Source organism: Pyxicephalus adspersus, chromosome 1 (assembly GCF_032062135.1).
Source record: "Pyxicephalus adspersus chromosome 1, UCB_Pads_2.0, whole genome shotgun sequence".
Lineage (NCBI taxonomy): Eukaryota > Metazoa > Chordata > Amphibia > Anura > Pyxicephalidae > Pyxicephalus > Pyxicephalus adspersus.
In genome coordinates this window covers 20,298,348-20,317,643 of record NC_092858.1, presented here as the reverse complement: position 1 = coordinate 20,317,643, position 19,296 = coordinate 20,298,348, and positions in this window count along the sequence as shown.

Genomic DNA, 19,296 nt, shown 5'->3' with positions numbered 1-19,296 from the left:
ACATTTTGCACTTGCAATGCTGTTAAACTGTACCATCCTTTCTTGAACCAGTGAACAGATTAAAGCAGGACTAATGTTTCACTTTTAAGATTACATGATCAGACCGGTCATTAGGGCCAGATTATGTGCAATAATCCTTCCTACCTGCCTGATTGCTCTGGGTTTCTGGCAAAAAAGCTGCACATAAGCAGCATCAGCATTAGCTGCCAGGATACCCTGCACTCCTGGCTTCCTCTATGTGTGCCAGGAATGAATGCACACATTCCCAGCACAGGCAAAAGAACATTACATCATCCCAGCCAAGTTGAAAGAGACCTTTGCTCAAGTTTGTTCTGCACAATGGTAGGCAGGCAACCGAAGCCCAGCATGTCAAAGATCATAGACAACTGTAAACTTGCCAGTCTATAAATATCACAAAATTAGATAGCACAAGCTAACTAGCACACATACATAACTTAAAGTGTTACTAATAGTTACTGGTGAGATTCTCACAGAGAACAAATGTTTAGGAGTGCATTTTACAACTTTAAAAAATTTAGTTGGAAGGAAGAAGTCAAGAAAAGTAGAACCTACAGCAGCTCTCCTCAACCTTTTTACCCCGGTGGAACAGCTAAAATATTTTCCAGGCCTTTGGGAACCGCTAATAAAACCAATTTTGGGGGGTTCAGTGGGAAAAAGCCTCATAAATTGTGACAAGTGGAGAGAATGCCTCCACCCCCCCTTTGGTGGCATGATCCACAATTTTATACATAACTAAAACATGGGAAGTCAATCAGCCGAAGTTTGAGGAACCCCCAGCAACCTCTAGATGATATCTACTTGAAAATGGCTGGCTTGGAGTTTCATATTGTTGACAAGGTACAATACATTATCTCTATCACATGGAATTAAGTGGAATTAACACTTTAAAAAGTCAATAATTAAAAACATTTTTCATTGATCTATCTCTAATTTGCCTCCATTTTTTACATGGAACTGACATGCTGTTTTTCCTAATACATAGAACAGAATTTCCTCATGGCATCAGGAAGGAATTTGTTCTCCTGTTGCAGAGTGAACCAGGTTTTTTGCCTTCCTCTAGATTAACTATGTCTATAGGGTTTTTACCTGCAATATGTTTATTTCCCTAGGGGTTCAACTTGACTTGACTTGATGTCTTTTTACAACCTAACTACGTAACTATGTAGCTATAAATAAAACTGTGCTTGGTCTATGCAAAGCAAACCAATGGGTTGATTTTATTGTCATTCCCTAAAGATTATACTTATCTCCTCTTTTTATAAAGCATATGCATAAATCCAATAAAGATTCAATAAAAAACTGCAAATCTCTCGTTCTTTGCTAAACTCCCAACCTTTGAAAAATCTTTGTTGCAAACAAAAATAGCCCTCAAAAGCATGCCAGGAATTACTCCCAGAATTTCACCATACGTTGCTAAATTGGCTCTCTATGGATCGGTTAACTGTACGTTGCTGTTTATAAAACACAGAGGTGAATGGAAGGTAATAGTTCACTTCATTACTACTTTCACTATGATGAATCAAACATAATGGTCATGCCAGCTTTTAAAATGTTACAGCTTTGTTGTATTGGTAAACACTCAAAACAAAATACTGTAAATACTGTGGTTACACAGATTTATATTCCTGTACTGTTGTGGAATCTGCATCGAAAAGTGGTAATGTATCCAATATGTTGTTCCTATTTCATACATCAATGTCACATTATGGTACTGAAAAATAAAGATATTTGTCAGATGTATTGTTTGTCTCTGTGTTTGTTTGAAGGGGGGCTTAACTTTTTCTATTTAGGACGAAAAAACAAGTTTTCATAATGTAATTTCTCCCCTACTGATACTTACCTTCCTTGCACTCCCCCACTTTTCTGTATACCTGCTGCAGCCATGCGTAAGCTGTGTATTCGGCTGTATTGGAGCATGCAGCTAACGGCCTCTACCCAAAATACTAGATACTCAGGAACAAAGTGGGTTGATGGCAGTGGCAGAGAAAAGGTAGGTATCTACAATGGTAGGGAAAAACTGTTAGGTGAATTTGTTACTTTGAACTCATTGGGGGTGTGACTGGTTTCATTTATTGAGATGGTTGTAGTCCCAGTCCAGTATTAGTTACCCTGGAGAAGTAAATAGGGTTCCTCTACAGCAGGGGTGTCAATCTCTGTCCCGCGGGCCAAATCTGGCCAGCAACGTCCTGTTTTGGCCCACAATGGGATCCTAAATTTGAACTGCAGCTGTCCCACCGCTGCATTGAAATAGCGCCACTACTACAATTCCTGGCATCACTCGGGTCTATAGACCAGCGGCCTCTCTGCCTATGTGTGGCCCCGCATTTGACTGTTTTATAGACGCAAGTAATGCAGGGAATTGTAGTAGCGGTGCTATATCTAAGAAGAGGGAGTTCCAGCGGTGGGCCACTTATAAGATTTGGCCCGCCAATTGTTTCAACAAATTTCAAGGTTGGCCCACAACTTTGTCTAAGTTTTTAATTTTTGCCCACTGTGTATTTGAGTTTGGCACCCCTGCTCTACAGGTTGCTAGGAATTCCTTGAGCAATGAGCAATGTGTGCCTCTCAGATCAGTTACCACTAACTTTTTTTTTGCTGTAAGGCTAGCATTCTTCCCAATGGAAGAATTCTTACAACTGACCACCTAATACACTCTGATCACATCAGTTATTTTTCCCAGACAAAACTTAAAAATGATTAAAACTGAATTTTGTTTCAAGCAAACTCATTCAAAACATTCATACTCTTTTTACTCAATTTAATGGAAAAAGCAGTTGTTGTATTCCACCAATGAGCAATATTTACCAGACCAAGAAGGACCAAGATCAAAATGTCTTGCTGTGTATGGTGTATCTGATGTTGTCTGTTCTGTAACAACATGTAAACATTCTCAAAGCACAATATTCAAAGTGATTGGTATTTTCAATGTTGCCTAGAAGCCACATGAGAAATAACCTTTTCCTTGAAGAGTATTTTATTTGCATTAGTGCATGTTTGCCAGTTACCAGCTTCCCATATCATTTTTTTGATAACAACTAGTTTGCCAATTAGCCCCAAAAAAGCCAGAATTTAACTACATGATTTTCCCCCATCCATGGACAGACAAAGAGAACGTTTTAAGTTGGAGTTCGCCGAACTCTTGATGATGGAATCCAGACAGATTGGTCCATCATTATTCCAAGCTGGCAACCACAGTCCAACACGTACGTCAGAGGACTGCAGTTGGACAGCAATGGTTTGCCCTCTATTCAGAGAAACCTATCAATAAATCACTAAACAATATAAGGAGAATGATTAGGCTCATAGTTTTAATACTTGTGCCTTGGTTGATTTACAAAGATTTATTTGAAAACAAACACATTGCAATCAAAATCTATTATTGTTTTGTATTTTATCTTTGGAATTTTTGACAGCTTTTAAAGAGCAGTGTTGCTTGACTTGAGTGCGTAGAATATTTTTTGTTCCAAGCCTAAAACAAACACACAGGATACATCGGTCCTTGCCAGAGTTTCTCAGGATTAACACTCTGCTAGTGCCAGTTGTTCTCAATGAGGCACTTGATAGCTTGATGAAAACCGGTTGGGTGGGATAAAACTTTTACATAGCAAACATCCAGACAAAGCATTGTGTATATAACAGTGAATGAGGGAATTGTGAACTGAGCACAACAGAGACGCAAGCCAAACTGGGTGTTCTTTTCCCTAAATTACATCCCCTTCATTATAGCTTCATAGGGTATTTGTCCCAAATTCTGATTATTTATTAAGCAGTAAAAATAATTAAAGCTGAATCAAAAGCTTGGATCAAAATAAGTAGAAGCATGAGCTAGTTTGCTGCTGATCCTTCTTTGTCCGTTCTCAGGCTGTGGGTGGTAAGGTGATCTAAATGTATTGCTTACCTGCCCTGCCTTAGGAATTTGCAGACTAGTGGTCAGGTTGCTGTTACCACTCACACACAGGACCAGATTGCTCACAAAACCATGGCCCAGGATGCCCTGGCCACTAGGGGTGACATTTGTACTGCTTTTAATGCCTGTAATATTATCATTCTAATACATTAACCTTCTGAGCGGTAACTCTAAGTTTGGCTTAAGGTAAAAAAAAAAAAACAGCTGATAGCGGGACCACACTCGGGGTAGCTAATAAAATATTGAATCAAGACTTACCTGGTCCTGTTGGTGTCCTCCAGGGCTGCTTCTTCTTCCTCCGATTGGTCCCCCGGCGATTGTGCTGGCATTCCCTGGCAGTTCCCCATGATGTCAGTACGTACGAGGGGTGTGGCGGGAATTTCAAATTATTTTGTATTGGATTCAGTACAAATGATTTGTATCGAATACAATACAAATTATTCCTATATATATATTTATATTTTGTATTACAGGTCTCAGCATTTTTAATTTATTCATGCACCCTTGTTTTAGCAGATTTTTGTGTTTTTTATTTGAAGTTTATTATTAAATTTTATTTATTATTTTGACATGATTTTGTGTTTCAAACTTTACTATACTCAGACCCTTGTTTGGACATATTTTGGTGAGTCATGCCTAAGAATTACAGGCCTACAATGTAAAATAAATTTACATGAAAGACAATGTACCGCTTTCAGACATATAAATCCAGACAGAAATGAGCCACCCAGGAAGGTAAAGGGCTGACCATAGGGCTGGTGTGTCCCCATTGATCATGGCTCCCACCCATGACATTCCACTATCATCATAACCCCCTTCTCATATTTGCCCCTAAGCACAAGCTAGCTGGGCTAGGGGAGAAAAAAAAGTACAAATCAGTCCCGGCTCCTGCCACCAAACCATTGCCTTGGGGGAGACACTACATGTAGCGGCATCCCAATAGAGAATGAATGTCAGGGTGCCAGCAACCTGAGCCAGGAAAGAGAACTGTGTGCTGGATCACCCAGGTTCACCTATTATAGTCTATATTCTCCCTTTAATACATTTGGCACTTGTCATGATTCATCCATGTTTCAATATTTCAGGAGTATCCCATCCTATGTAATTCACTGACATTTTTGCAACACATAAGTTATATTGTCAGCAATGTTGTTGAAGAAAACCCATATCAATACTTATAGGAAGGCTGCCATTGCTGACATCATTCTGATACTCCAGTTACCTAGCCGTGGAATTAATCTTCTGTCATCATTGCTTTCCTATTCCTCAACCTAGAACAGGAAGGCAGATCAGGAATGTAAGGTTAAACGTGTAAAGAAAAAAATATATGTTTTATAATTCTCCCACATTGCTTCCTATTGAAGGTATCAATAAAATATATATATATTTTACCAAAGTTCTAAAGCAGGTGCAACTAACCATAAATACATCTAGTTAAAAATATTGAGGATAATAGTACAAAATACAACTTTCTTTTTACTTTTATTATTTAACACTTTTATCACATTAAGAAAGGGAAAGAAACACATATGGCGAATTATGACTCTACGTCTTTATTTGATCTATAGAAGAATCAATTCAGAATTGATTCTTATGTGGCCAGCATTATTTATAGATCACACTGACCTTGGAGGAAGTTCTTCATAATCTGACATATTATCATTTACAGGAGGTCTGCTAATGCACTGCTAAGACTGCATCCTTTATATCATTTTAATAGCACAACTCCTACCTGGGCACCAAAGGCAGAATCCTCATCCCATCATCATTATTTGTTTTAGGAGTATTTCATTAACCTGGCAGAGGCGGAGGTGTAGCTCAGTAGGGTAGCCATTCATAAGTTTTTTTTCTAGCAATACCTACAGCATGTTATGTATCTTTTTAATGGATCATGCTATTTAGTTATAATTTGAAACAACCACTTTCACTGCCAGCTTCCACTAATGCCAGAAGAACATTTTATGCTTCAAAGTCATTATAATACAATTCATAACACTGAGCAATAAACAGTCTTCACCCCTTTTAAGCATTGGATTGCCACTTTAAGGTAACTGTCTTAATATTTTCTAACTCTTCTAATTATTTTCAGCGGGATTCAGAAATCAGCTTTAAATAAATTTTCTAAAGATTTGTTAGGCTTCCTATTGTATATACTACACCATTGACTTTAGTATTTAGTATTGTCTAAACATTACAAACACAAATAATTTTGTGAACCAAATGGTATCCAATAGAGCATCCAGGAAGCAGATTTTTTAAAAATTATTCCTATGTTAAAGCAGAACTATAGTATTGGTTTAAAAAAATTAGACCAGGCAGGCCTTTATTGCAGAAAGGACAAGCAATGCCCCTTCTGCAATGAAACATGTTACATGCCTATTTGCTATTTTAAAAAACACAAAAAATGAGCTGCATACAATGCTGGAATATGCTGGGTATCCTGGAGCTGCCCAGACTAAATTGAGTTATTCTGGCCTGCCCAATCATGATAGGAGACAAGGAAAAGGAGAAGAAGAAGATGGTGGAATTCACAATGGAACAGGATAAGTTGAGTGTATTTTTAATAAAAATCAGGCAGGTATGTTTTTTTTAATGCAGAAGAGAGCTTCCCTGTCCCTTTTGCAATAATCTACCTGGTCGCAATTTTTTAATGTTCCACTTAAAACAGATTTTAACTTTTTTCTTTTTTTGCTTTTTCATGCATTTAATAGCAGAATAAGTAATTTATTTTGTTTATTTGGGCTACAGCATTAATTGAAGTCTGCTATACAATACTCTGTGTGTGTGTGTTTTTTTTCTGCATGAATCCAAGCAACTCACACAGCAACCTTGGATCTAACAGTAGGCATTCTGAGAACTGAGGAGCACTTGTGCAGCTACCAATTAACAGATATACATATTTTATTCTAATGTACATTTACTGGGGGTGTTACAATGGTTTCCCTAAAGGAATTTACCTCTATGAAGTGTTGTAATGATTTACACAGCCATCTGCTTCTAGCTTCATCTTGAATGCCAGGAAATCAGGAAGACTTAACAAACAATTGCCAGGGGAATCTACTTATGGTGCCCACAGGCTGTCTTCTAAAGCTTATTATAGTTACCAGCAGCAGACCTATATAATCACGGTTTCCAAAAGCTAGAGAACAGAGTTAGGGTATATGCACACTATTTTTTTACAGTTTGCTCATCATCTTTGAATTGTAATTGGTAATGTATAGGTAATCGGTAGAACTGTCTATTTATATTGGGCATATGCAGCAGTTGGGTGGAAGTGTATCTTATCAGGAAGAATGATTTAAAACTACTGCAAAATTCCTTCTAAATGTTTTATTATTTTGGAACACCAGAGTCTTTGGACAGTGACCAAAGACCTTAGTTTCCTGGCAAAGCTATTAAAGAATTAGGGGAAGCAGTAAATAAGGGAATATCCATTCCCCTATCATGCTAAATCTTCAGGCCTAGGGAAAAGGATGAATTAGATCATTAACCCCACTGAGCTGAAATATGTGATAAAATCACAATGTTCTGGCCAAAGCCTCTACTCATGGTCTTTATGATTATCAGATCATCCAGAAGCCGAAGAAGAAGGCCAGCTATAATCTACAGCCAAGAGACTGGGCCCTGACAAACCTTTTGTCCTTCAGTTACTTTTATAGTCATAGTGGGTTGAACATTGTCAAATGATTTTATGCAGTTTTGCAGTGCTAAAAAATGATATACACTTCCCATACCCAATAATACATACCAAGCAGATGGTAAAGGCAACAGACTATGATAAAAGGCAAATGGCAGAAAATGCCTAATAACCTAAAGAACATATAAAAAGAAAGGTTGACCTAAAAGTTGATCTGCAAACTACAACTAGAATGATGAAAGAAAAGGTCCACTAGATTTTCAACACCAGCTTACAAAAGCAGATTACCACTTAAGGTGCGTACACACTTCCAATTTTTATCGTTCCAATCGAACGACGAACGATCGATTGGGCAAAAAATTGTTCGTAAAAAAGTAACCAACGACGCCGACGAACGAGGAAAGTCGCTGGAAACGAACGACCGGACCGACGGATCGGATTGGATGACGATCGTTGACCATCGTTCGTGTGTACGGTCGTTCGTTGATAGTCCATGTTCAGAGCATGCGTGATGAACGAACGTCCGTCACTTTCCTGTCGTGCACATAGTTCCTCTATCGCTCAAACGATCGTATCTATTGTGTGTACAATATCTACGAACGATCGTGTCGTTAACTCTATGTGCAGGATCGGTGCTATACGATCGTTCATATATATCGTGCATGAACGTTCGTCGTTCGTTTTCCAACGATAATAATTGGAAGTGTGTATGTAGCTTTAGTTTGAGCAAAATCAAACTCATGGACTTGTTTGCCTTCTTTACTGACATTTGTTATCCTCTTAAAATAAGTCCAATAGACAACCTAATTGGAAATTCCTGTAGTAAATATGCTGTATGATGATCAGGTATGGGAGAAAAAAGTTTTCATTTCAGATAATGTTAAGTATTAATGTAATCAGAGGGGGTGTTTTTATTTAGTTATAGTAAACTGATCTTAGGAATAGTTTCCGCTTCAATGTCTACTGAGGAAAAAATGTAAAAGCAATTGGAGAATAGTCAATGCATGAGTGCTGTTTTTGATTGTAAAGCTATAAACACATGCTGGATGATGAACGTGTACAGTGGACCCCAAAATTGTTCAGAACCCCCCCCCCCCACCAGCCCTAGAGGGTTTATGAATGATTAAGCGGGGACAACGGCTGTACTCTCGTATGCCACTTGCTTGTCCTCAACCCTGTCCCTCGTCATAGAACAGTGCTGTGTGTACAGTATTAGATTGTTCTCCTGTCAAAAGAAATGATCACAAAAGATTGTTTCCAGAAATAGAAATCTTATGTCCGTTGGCTATCTCTACAGGATCAGCCATCAAGGCTAGTAGGCAATTGGATGAAATGTTTTTCAGATCCAAACAACAAGGCTATGCTTCTGACCTGCTAAAGCAACAATGACAAGTTGTAGTTGAGACAGTACATGCTTGTACTACAATCATAAAAGGCAAATGATTTCTTAATTTCTACCTTTACCACTTCTAGCCTAGCCATTCAGAAGGTTATAAGATCTTGATGGCCATTTATATACCCTGTGCACAACTCCCCGTTACATCTCTTGGTTATATATATTACAGCACACTCAAAAGTTTTATTTAAAAGAAATCAAAGTACAATGGGCATGATGTAAAATGGAGCTAAAATGAAAATTAAAAAAAATCGCACTTACCTTTATTTCCGCAGATCTCCTGATAGCGCTGGAGAATTCCTCAATTGGGTCCCGCGCTGTCCTGGAATTCTTTTTCGTCCCGGCACGTGGAAACGCCAGGCACCGACATCTGTAGCCTTGGTCTTACATCTTTTGGGTACGTCACCTGATCTCACACTGCAAATGCATGAGATCGGCATCCCTTTCCCCTTGGTGTAGGAAAATGCCCTTTCTGGAGCAGCCAAGAGCCTCCTGGGATTCGTGACATGTGTATCCCAGGAGGCTCTGCGCTCCCATTCAGTCTTGATTTGATGAAAAAAGGCTTGTCAACCCTTTCATGTAAAGTAAAAACTTTAGTTTAGGTCTGCTTAAATTAAGCTCTCTGAGACTAGAGAAAATAGACTATCATGGGGAGAACCTGGGTGATTCAGCAAATCTGAAATGGATTTCTCAAAAATCATTTGCTATTAGTTTTATCAAATATTTTCAACCCTGGACCTGATCCATTCCAGGTTTTTCTCCCAGTCTTGGTGCACTTTGTTAAATCGGACCCAATATACCAAAGATGTAACTTAAAACATAAGTTTATGGGTTTCATCTGGAGTTCCTCAATAAAGACCTATCTTGAAAAGATCTTGTGCAAAGGAGGTCATTGCCATGTGAACAATCTCTACCTTAAATTTCACTGTTTTTTAGATCCTTCTATAGTCATAAAACATTATGCTATACAACAACCCTACATAATGCACATTTCAGCTTCCTAAAGATTGATCTTATTATTCACTCGAGAAATCATCCATATTTTTATTCACAGTGCCTGGTGATCTTTATCATGTTTAAGAAGCTTTAGAAGTTTAATTGCTGTAAACTATGATCTGTTTTTCTAAGATAGGAAATTAAGATAAATGCTAATCTTTAACAAAACATCACATGTGGTCATGGTTGTTAGTGCTTGTAAATATTATGGCTTTAAAGGTTTCTCTTTTATTCTAACACCCTGAGATGTGGTCATAAAAGTAAACAACAAAAGGAAAAACTAAATTAAATTCCATCAACATTGGTGAGGCTAAAGAGAAAAAGCCCATAAATATACAACAAAGGGTTATGTGCAACCACAACCTGTCTTTGTACAATTTGGAAATTTGCTTTATGTCCTTTATTTTCCATCCTGAAGGTGCAAGAAGAAGTTAGATGAAAACGGGAGAAAATTCCTCTCTTAGTAGTCACCAAAACAAGTGTACCAGAACAGATTTTTCCGCTTTCTCAGTGAGTGAGGTCACCAGGAAAAATAGAGGAGTAGATTTTCCCAATGTGGACACAGATAGTAATAAAAGAAAACGTGACAAATTTTGTAGTCCTTACACATTCTATAAAAAAAAGGTTTTGATTGAAGCGGAACTAAACAAAAAACAAATACATTTTACGTACCTTTAACCCGGCAGGTCCCCCAATGGCGCTGGTCCTTCCTGCAATCTAGTCCCGCATGATCCTGGAATTTTTATTCGTTCCCACACTAAGGAAATGCTTGGCCGCACAATGTTCATTCTTCTCTTCCTTCTTCCTCTTCAGTTTTGTTGGCACGTCACCTGATCTCCCACTGTGCATGTGCGATATCAGGTGACATAGCCCGCTGTGAAGGGGAAAAAAAGGGAGCGCATGCGTGAGATCAGCATCTCTTTCCTCTAGAAAAAAATTGCTCCTTCTGCCCATCCAAGATCTCAGACAAGCGCAGAAGGAGCACTCAGAGCCTCCAGGGATGCGTAACATAGCTATCCCGGGAGGCACTGCCCTCCCATTGCCAATTACCACTAAAAGGGGAAGTGCTGCACACTTTGTTTTAAAAAAAAAGTGTTGCACTTAAAAAAAATAAAAAATGAATAACATTTTCCCTTTAAATAAAGTGTTGTCTACCCTTTTATGTAAAGTGAAAATGTTGAGTTTAGGTACGCTTTAATCATAAAGTAAAGGTGGACACAACACCATGCCAAGATGGCTTTATGTCTTTGAAATTTTAGTTAGTCTTAGTGCCCATCTTAACCTGTCGCACAAACCAATGACCCATAGATGGCTTAAGATAAATATTCAAAAATCCTAATTGTTTGGGTTCACATATTTTTCTTTGCTGAAGGACTAATAAAGGATGACTAATGGAGCATCACTTTTTGAGTGAAGGTCCACAAAAAAATTTGCATGAATTTGGAAAAAAAATACACTTCAGGGTCCTGCTTGTCATTGACATCCATTAGGCGATTTGGCATTTTTGTTTCGACGTATGTCTTTGGGAGAGCTAATGTATTTTTTTGTATTACTTATTTTATATTTTTTAGGTTTAAAACATGAATGGTTCATATTCAAACACTGCTACATTACCTTGGCATCATTGTTTCCATTTCTATTCCATTTTCCTCTCACTGCACAGAGGATACTATCTAGAGCCGAGCTTGTCCACACATTTTGGATTCAAATAAAAATAAAAAAATGATTATCATTGTACAGGTGTGTTCAAAACAAGCCTTCATTGCTGGCTTTGTTTGTCTTGAAAAGTTTTGTCTTGAAAATGATTGCCAGATCCCAAAAGTGGTTCTCTGTTCTATGTGCAAGGGTTTTTTTGTATGATTGTATTTAGGCTGGGAACTGTTTTTTGCAGGATAAACTTTCTGTGTCCCCCTGCAGTCCCATTTTACATTTTTATTAGAGAGTATTTAGTTTTGTATGTCAAAATACTAAAAAAAAGGTACCCCATTGGCTTTCAGTATCTGTCTGTATGATGACAGCTTTATATTTTATATAACATAAAATGAGAGCCATCTTTTTGGACCATCATTTTATTCTTTTTTAGATAAAGCTAAGACAGCTAAGGAATTTTGTGTTTTTCTATTTAGCAAGATCTATGAGGTTGTTCGAAGGAAGGAATGTAAAGCAGGGAAAATCCTAATAAAAATAACCAAAGCTGGTAAAATCTGACATTTAATGGTTAGAAAGCTGGTTTTGATCTTTCATAGTTGACTGAACAATAAAATAAGTTAGAGAGTAAGCTGGCTGATTGGTTGATTGATAAACAGGTAAATGATCTATATCTCCCAGATATCAATTGTTTAATATTTAGCTACTACTGTGCACCTATCTGCCAGCTCTATTCTTTGCCTAATTAATGCCAATATCTCCCTAATCCTGACCACCAGTGGCAAAGTCGACTTCTCATACCAAGTTACATTTGTTAGTCATATTGGTGATCAGAGCAGGGGAGTGGCATTAATTGGAAAGAACAGAAATGTCTGATCCATGCTTGATCATTTTCTTGATTAAACATTATATTGCAAATGCCGATTTGCATTAAGTTTGATGTTTAGATCGAATCTAAAGTTGGAACTTTAAGTAATATATTGACCAGTGCATGGCCAGCATTAATGCGTTTTATTTATTCTACTACAAATCCTAAAACTGGTACCAGATTGTTTAGTATCATACTAGTAAAACTCTCACCAGTTCTTTGTCGGTACATTGACAATGGATAAGTATATGTCTATTGGCAGTAAGGCAAGTGATAATGCGAGTGTGGGTTGCAACGGCTCCTCCAGCTAATAAAGATGTCTCCACTGATCTCACTAACTTAATGTATATGGAAAAGCTGGATGCCCAAAATGCTATCAACAAAGAGCCACAAGCTGATCATTTCTTCAACAGATGGTTTACATTTATACTTAATACTCTCCTAGAGGGAGAATGGGTAATGGTACTTACCCCATTCCATTATACAGAACGCTATGTAATTGAATCAATACGAGACAAAATAATTTTTTGAAGGTTCCTTGTCCAGTTGCTATGTCACTGTTCTATATGGCGATAAATTCTCTGTTTGTAATAATCCAGAAGGCCTGAATATTTTTTGTGTTTTTTGGTTTACATCACCGCACAGCACTCTACCCCCCCAACATTCTCTTTCCTATACTTACCTCCCCCCCTTTTCTTCTTTTTCTTTTTCTCTCTTTTCTCCATCATTTCTTTTCTTCTTTCTAAAAATGTTTGTGTTTTTGTTTTTGTTTTATATTATTATTATAACATACTCTCAGGTATTTGGCAAACATTTATTCACATTACTATTTATTGTATATATTGTTTATTTTTTGTGTTATATATTTTCTTTTTTCTTGGTTGTTAAAATTTTTTGAAAATCACAATAAAAAGTATTTAAAAAAAAAAAAAGGAAAACTTTACCTAAAATGTTGTAGACACATCCAATTCATCTTCCCATGCCATTTATATTTATAATAATAAGTATAGTGTAGTATAGTATAGTAAGGCCATTTATAGGCCTTATTTATTTATTCATATTTTTTTTAAATCAGAAGTTTCACATGTGGATATACCAGTTTAGGCAATAGCACAATTTTTTCTCTTCAAATATTTTATTAGGATTTCAACAACACTAACAATAGGCCTAACAGGTAAACCCTGGAATTCAATGAATGTAAATGTCATAAGCAGTGAAATAAGGCATGATCTCTACATGGAAAACAGGGTAAAGGAGTGGGTCTGCAAAACCCATGTCTATCAAATACCCCAGGAGCTAAGGGTAGAGCCCAAAAGTAGAGCATACAAAAATACATAAAAGAATTGGAATGGAAAAAAAGAAACATAAAGAAGGAAGAGGACAATGGGAGACCCCTCACTGAAAGAGAGAAACGTACTGCTTTATATTAAAGCCTAATATTTTCCCAAAATCTCACATGACTTACAAATCTTAACATATGGAATTGCTACTTTAGAGACACAAGTCATTAGTAAAAGATTACAAAGAATTGGTTACAGAGCCTGTATGGATGACTGATCATTTTCCATAACTAAAAGTACCGGATACAGTATTGAATTATAAAAGGAAATAAAACAGCCTTGTCTGGTGCCTATATTTAAAAAGGATAGGGTCTGAGTGAGGGCCATTGATAAACAGTAATTTTAAGAGTACTACCTAAAAGCAGGTAATACAAGATGTTTGCTAATACCAATATTAACCAAAAAAAAACTTTTGTGTGCCTTTCTAATTTAGATTTAATTTGTAAGAAGCTGAATCTAACAAAGAGATAATCATGACACGGGATTGTGAGGATTGATTTTATGCAGGACTTTAAATGTGTCTAACATGTTCACACTGAAGCAAACTGTAGACATCAGCTTCACAATTCAGTATGTAAGCCTGCAAATGATCCTTGTAGTTCTATTTACAGATTCCCTGTACTAATATTATTTTTATAAACATATCTTATTTGTTTAAACAAACAATAGAAAAATGGTGGATTCAGAAAAAAATATCACTGTCAAAGGTTTAATTTAGCCCTTTGTTAACACATTTCAAAATCATTATTGCCGCAAAAATTGGTCAACTAATATTGCCTTTGCCTGTCTTTGGTTTCCAGTTGCAATATATAGTAAGTATAGAAAATGCATTAGGTAAATAAATACCACCTAAACTATGTGATGGGGCTTTTAAGAAATGGTTTACCTCAGGGTAAATATATACATAGGTACCTTTGTATCTGTGGACTAAAGCATGAAATTACCCAGTTTAATGTATGTAGCACTTACTTTTGAAGGTGCAGCTGGAATTCCTTGGGTTCTCTTTTTAAGTTGGGCAATGAACACTTACAGGTTCAGTCTAAAAATAAGTGGGGTTTATTGAACAGCAAGAGAGAGGAACAGGGGCACAGTATATTAAAAACAGGCAGCCTACAATCTGGAGGGCAATGGAACTATGCACTATAGAGCTCACAAGCCTCTCTTTTTCCTCATCTTCAATGCTCAGACAGGCATACTCCTGATGCTAATCTGACCTCTCAAATAATAGGCATCAGTGGTCCTGACTGTTGATGAGAACAACCAATGCTCTGACATTTTGTATTTGTAGCACTATTCGGGGGCCCTATACCTCATACTGGATTCTCCTAAATGTTTCCCCCTTTCCTCACCAGGCCTCGAAGGTCTCCCAGGCTGTGGAAGATTTCCTAGCTAAAACCAAAGCCTCATTTTATGCTAGGCCATAGGCCCTGAGATATCTGGCTCTGCAGATTGTTAGCAGTTACATTTTTTGCAAACCTTTGACTTTCCCACTACTTATACCTATTTAGGAACGCACCTCACTGGGCGCCAAATCCAGTGATTAAGCATAGGAATAATACCTTTCACTAATGCTTGGTCCCCTTCTCTACCCTGGAACCTTACCCATGGAAAGGAGAGGGTGACCAAGCTAGGAAAATAAAGACTCTAGGCCACTCTCAATACTACACATAAACAGGAGCTTCTAAATTTGGGATGATTCTAAAACTGCCTCCCTTCAATGGAATGCTTCATGTAATAATAAAATTAGTTATTAGTATACATTTCTATGGATTTAATGATCTCACAGATGTATGTGTATTGTGAGGAGACCCCGCTGACTGTTACCCAGTATGTACAGAGCAGACCAGGACGCAGACACATGGGGCTGCAGTCTTGAAAGGAAAAATTTTTTGTATGACAAAGGGGGTTTGTCTGGATTCTTTATCTGTTAAAAGGTTTATCTGGATATCTGCTATGAACATAATAAATAATAAAATGTGTAACTACTTTATTTTTGGTTAGCATGTTTGACACTGTACAAAACTAGTTCATACCAATTATTTTTTGTATTGCAAACCAGAACTATTTGGTGAACACACATATATATATATACACACTGTAAGAACTTTACACAACATGACTAAGAAATGGCCCCAAGGAAATGTAGATTTAGAAGGATATTGGAGGATTGTCAAGAGAAGGCGTTCAGCCAACTGTTTTTTATAGATAAAGAAAAGACGAAGACAAAACAAGAAGGGACCAGTTTAGTGCACAGTGACAGCTGCAAGTTATAGTATATATATATACAGTACATACATATATACATATATATGTATATATATTCAATGCAGACAACTGTCTTAAGCACGTACACACGTCAAATTTTTCTCGCCTGATAATCGGCTCAGGGCGGATATCAGGCGAGAATCTGGCATGTGTACAGCACCCGTCGCCCTGGCGGATCCACGGAGGATGAACAACGAGCGATCCTAATGCAAGGGAAAGGGGAGAGCGCAGCCTCCCCTCTCCATAGAGCAGAATGGTGCTGTATGTACAGCACTCGTTCATGCATCGTGCAGTTCTTATCGTTGGAAAGGATCGTGAAAGATCCTTTCCTACGATAAGAATTGCACATGTGTACGCGGCCTAAGTTGGGAATTTCCCTCACTTTGGGTGATTTACTTTTGTTTTCTGTTATATTACAGGTCATGAATTCAGGAAAACTCTATCCAAACAAAAAAAAAAGGTTTGACCTTTGTGAGGGATTAGCTTGCAAAGAGGCATTTCACATTTCAGTTCAGATTTCAAGGCGCTCAGACCACTTTTATTCATAAAAAAAACATAAACTCACATTAATCTCCGGGGTTTTTCCTCATAGGGGATCAGAGTCATCCCAGCATGACAGGTAAAACAGAAATGAAGCTTCTGGCTTTCTCTCTCTTTCTCTCTCTCTCTCTTTGACACACTTCAGAGCTGTTGGTCCAGCAGATGTTAACATTGATAGACCTCCTGGACTCTCCCAGTATACAGGTTACACCCAGCTTGTTCAACTGAGACGCCAGGTCTCCTGTTGTAATTGCCACCTGTTTCTAAGACAGGCCTTTTTATTATCTCTGGCCAGTTGATCCATAGCCAATCTGAATTTTCTGCCTGAAAAAAGGAGCAATGTCTGATCCACCCATTACTACCAGGCCACCCTGGGGTTCTGGATCCCAAGATAAAGAGCTGGAATTCTACAGCAACACATTTACTCATGGCCCTTTCTTGTAATCCTTTTTCCAAGGGAGTGTGAGGTAGATGATGCCAAATACCCTGCCAACATTGCCTTGACATTGCCTATCTTTCTTCAATAATGACCTGGCTAATCAAGCATTTGTAAAAGTGAGTTCCACTTTAATGAAGTCAAATGGTGCTGACCAGGAAGTAGGCAGAGCATGAGAACCAAGGAGGTCCAAGTATGGAGCTTGTGGCTGGAGAGGGACACAAGCTAAGGAGAAGTAGCGAGGACAGAGATCCCATAATGCAACAGGTATCTATAGAGCAAAAAAGTAATATATTGCAGCTTACTGGTCCTTAGATGCAGTGACGGCATTTACCACAATTTTTTTATTACTTGGTCTTGGTAATCCTGCCAGTAACACTCTTCCTGTAGTAGGGCGATGATGCATAATTACCATACCCTGTTCTTAACTAAGCAGCTTTGTCATAGGACAGGTCTACAAACATTTCCCTACTCACCTTTCCCCATAATTTCGGGAATGGTGTCCTAAAATCCCCAGAGATAGGTGGGAACAAAGCAATGGGTAATAATGTAGCAGAGGCAAGGCACAGGTACAGCTAAATATATTTTTGGGAGAATGAGCCAGTATTTTTGCACCTATTAAGATTTAACAACACATTTCCATTGCTGTAAATGGTAGAAATACATTACCAGTAGAATATTCAGCTGCCGGTATTTAATGTTTACAATTACAAAATATGAAGCATTCCAGATTCTTATTACACTTTTTATATACTTTCTTTGTTTCAAAGGTTTATAAGATGTTCAGGAATCATTGTACTGTAACAGTTGAAATAATTGGTTATAATGTAACAGGTATCAGGAATGTACAATAGTATAATGAAGTGCACAGTTACGGAGTAATAGGCAGTGCAATCAGAACAAATATATGATGCTATATCGAGAAGAACAGGTACAGCAAGAAGTTGTAACACTTTCGTAATCTGTGCAACTTGCTCTTTTGTCTACGGTTACGGTGGTGTACTGTATCCATATGAATGCAGATCTTAATTCCAACAAGATTGAAAAAAAATCTCCTTTTAGGTAAGCCATTCCAAAAATCAGTTCTTGAGAGATGGGGATATAACCCTGACTGGTGTAAAATCGGACCCTGCTGTGAAGAAATCAGTAGGTAATTTTCTAGTCAAAGGGTATAATAAGCTCATCTCCTGTAACATCAAAGAGAATATAAGGAACCTTCACAAATTTTGATGTAAATGTATGATTGAACAGGTAGTTGAATTCCCTTCCCTATGCATTTCTCCAGGCATGTTTATAAAATGAAATAGGTCATATGGACATTGTAGCCCCTATTGGACCAAGAAAAGTCTTTGAGTTATTCCTTCCAGTCTTTTATATCATGTTTTCTTTCTCAAGACATTATGCATGTAGAGCTCATAGCTCAGGGTGCATGTTTTTCTCTATTCAAAGAGCAACAAGGAAGAGGTACATACGGTAAGGTCCAGTCTAGTCAGTCTAGTGGTAAAAAAAACATGTGTTTAGAGCTCGCGGGCCCCTACTATGTACACCTCTTAGTCCACAATCTTTTTCAGGTTACAACACTTTTCTCAGGAAATTGCAAACACTAGTGCAGACGTTTTTGCAGGCATTTTTAGGTGTTTGCAGACAGGTGTTTGGAGGCAAACTGACCTTGGACCCTGCACTAAATGTCCAAATAAAGGATAAAGAACAAACCTATTCAATTCAATGTTAACGATTTTTTGCAAGCAATTTTGACAGGTAAATCTGCTCAAAACGTTTGCAAAAACCTGGGGTCTATACATAGCCTGTAATTGAAATTGCAGTAATCCGGTCATATGGGAGGGGGGTTTTTGTTTTTCATCCACATGTTTGGAAGGATTGGAATGTTTTGCATATTATGAGATTATCTAATATACAGTTTGGATTGCTTCTATGGGTTAATGTACATGTGGTTAGTTCTAGGTAAATGAATGCAAAATCCTTGAATCTGTGTAACTGAAAGGATCCTTTGATACACCTTTGCTAAAAGGGAGGAGAAATCTCTCATAGTAGTAAAAAACTTATTGTTCCCTACTTAATACAAAACTTTATGGTTAAACATAAACTTTAAAGTGAAACTCTAAGAAAAATAAAATAATGATTTATATGGTGCTGTGTGTCACCATGGCTAATGGCTGTCCTCAGCAATGAACCCTAATATTACTTCAGGGGTTGTTAGGGGTCCCGAAAACTTGGGATAATTG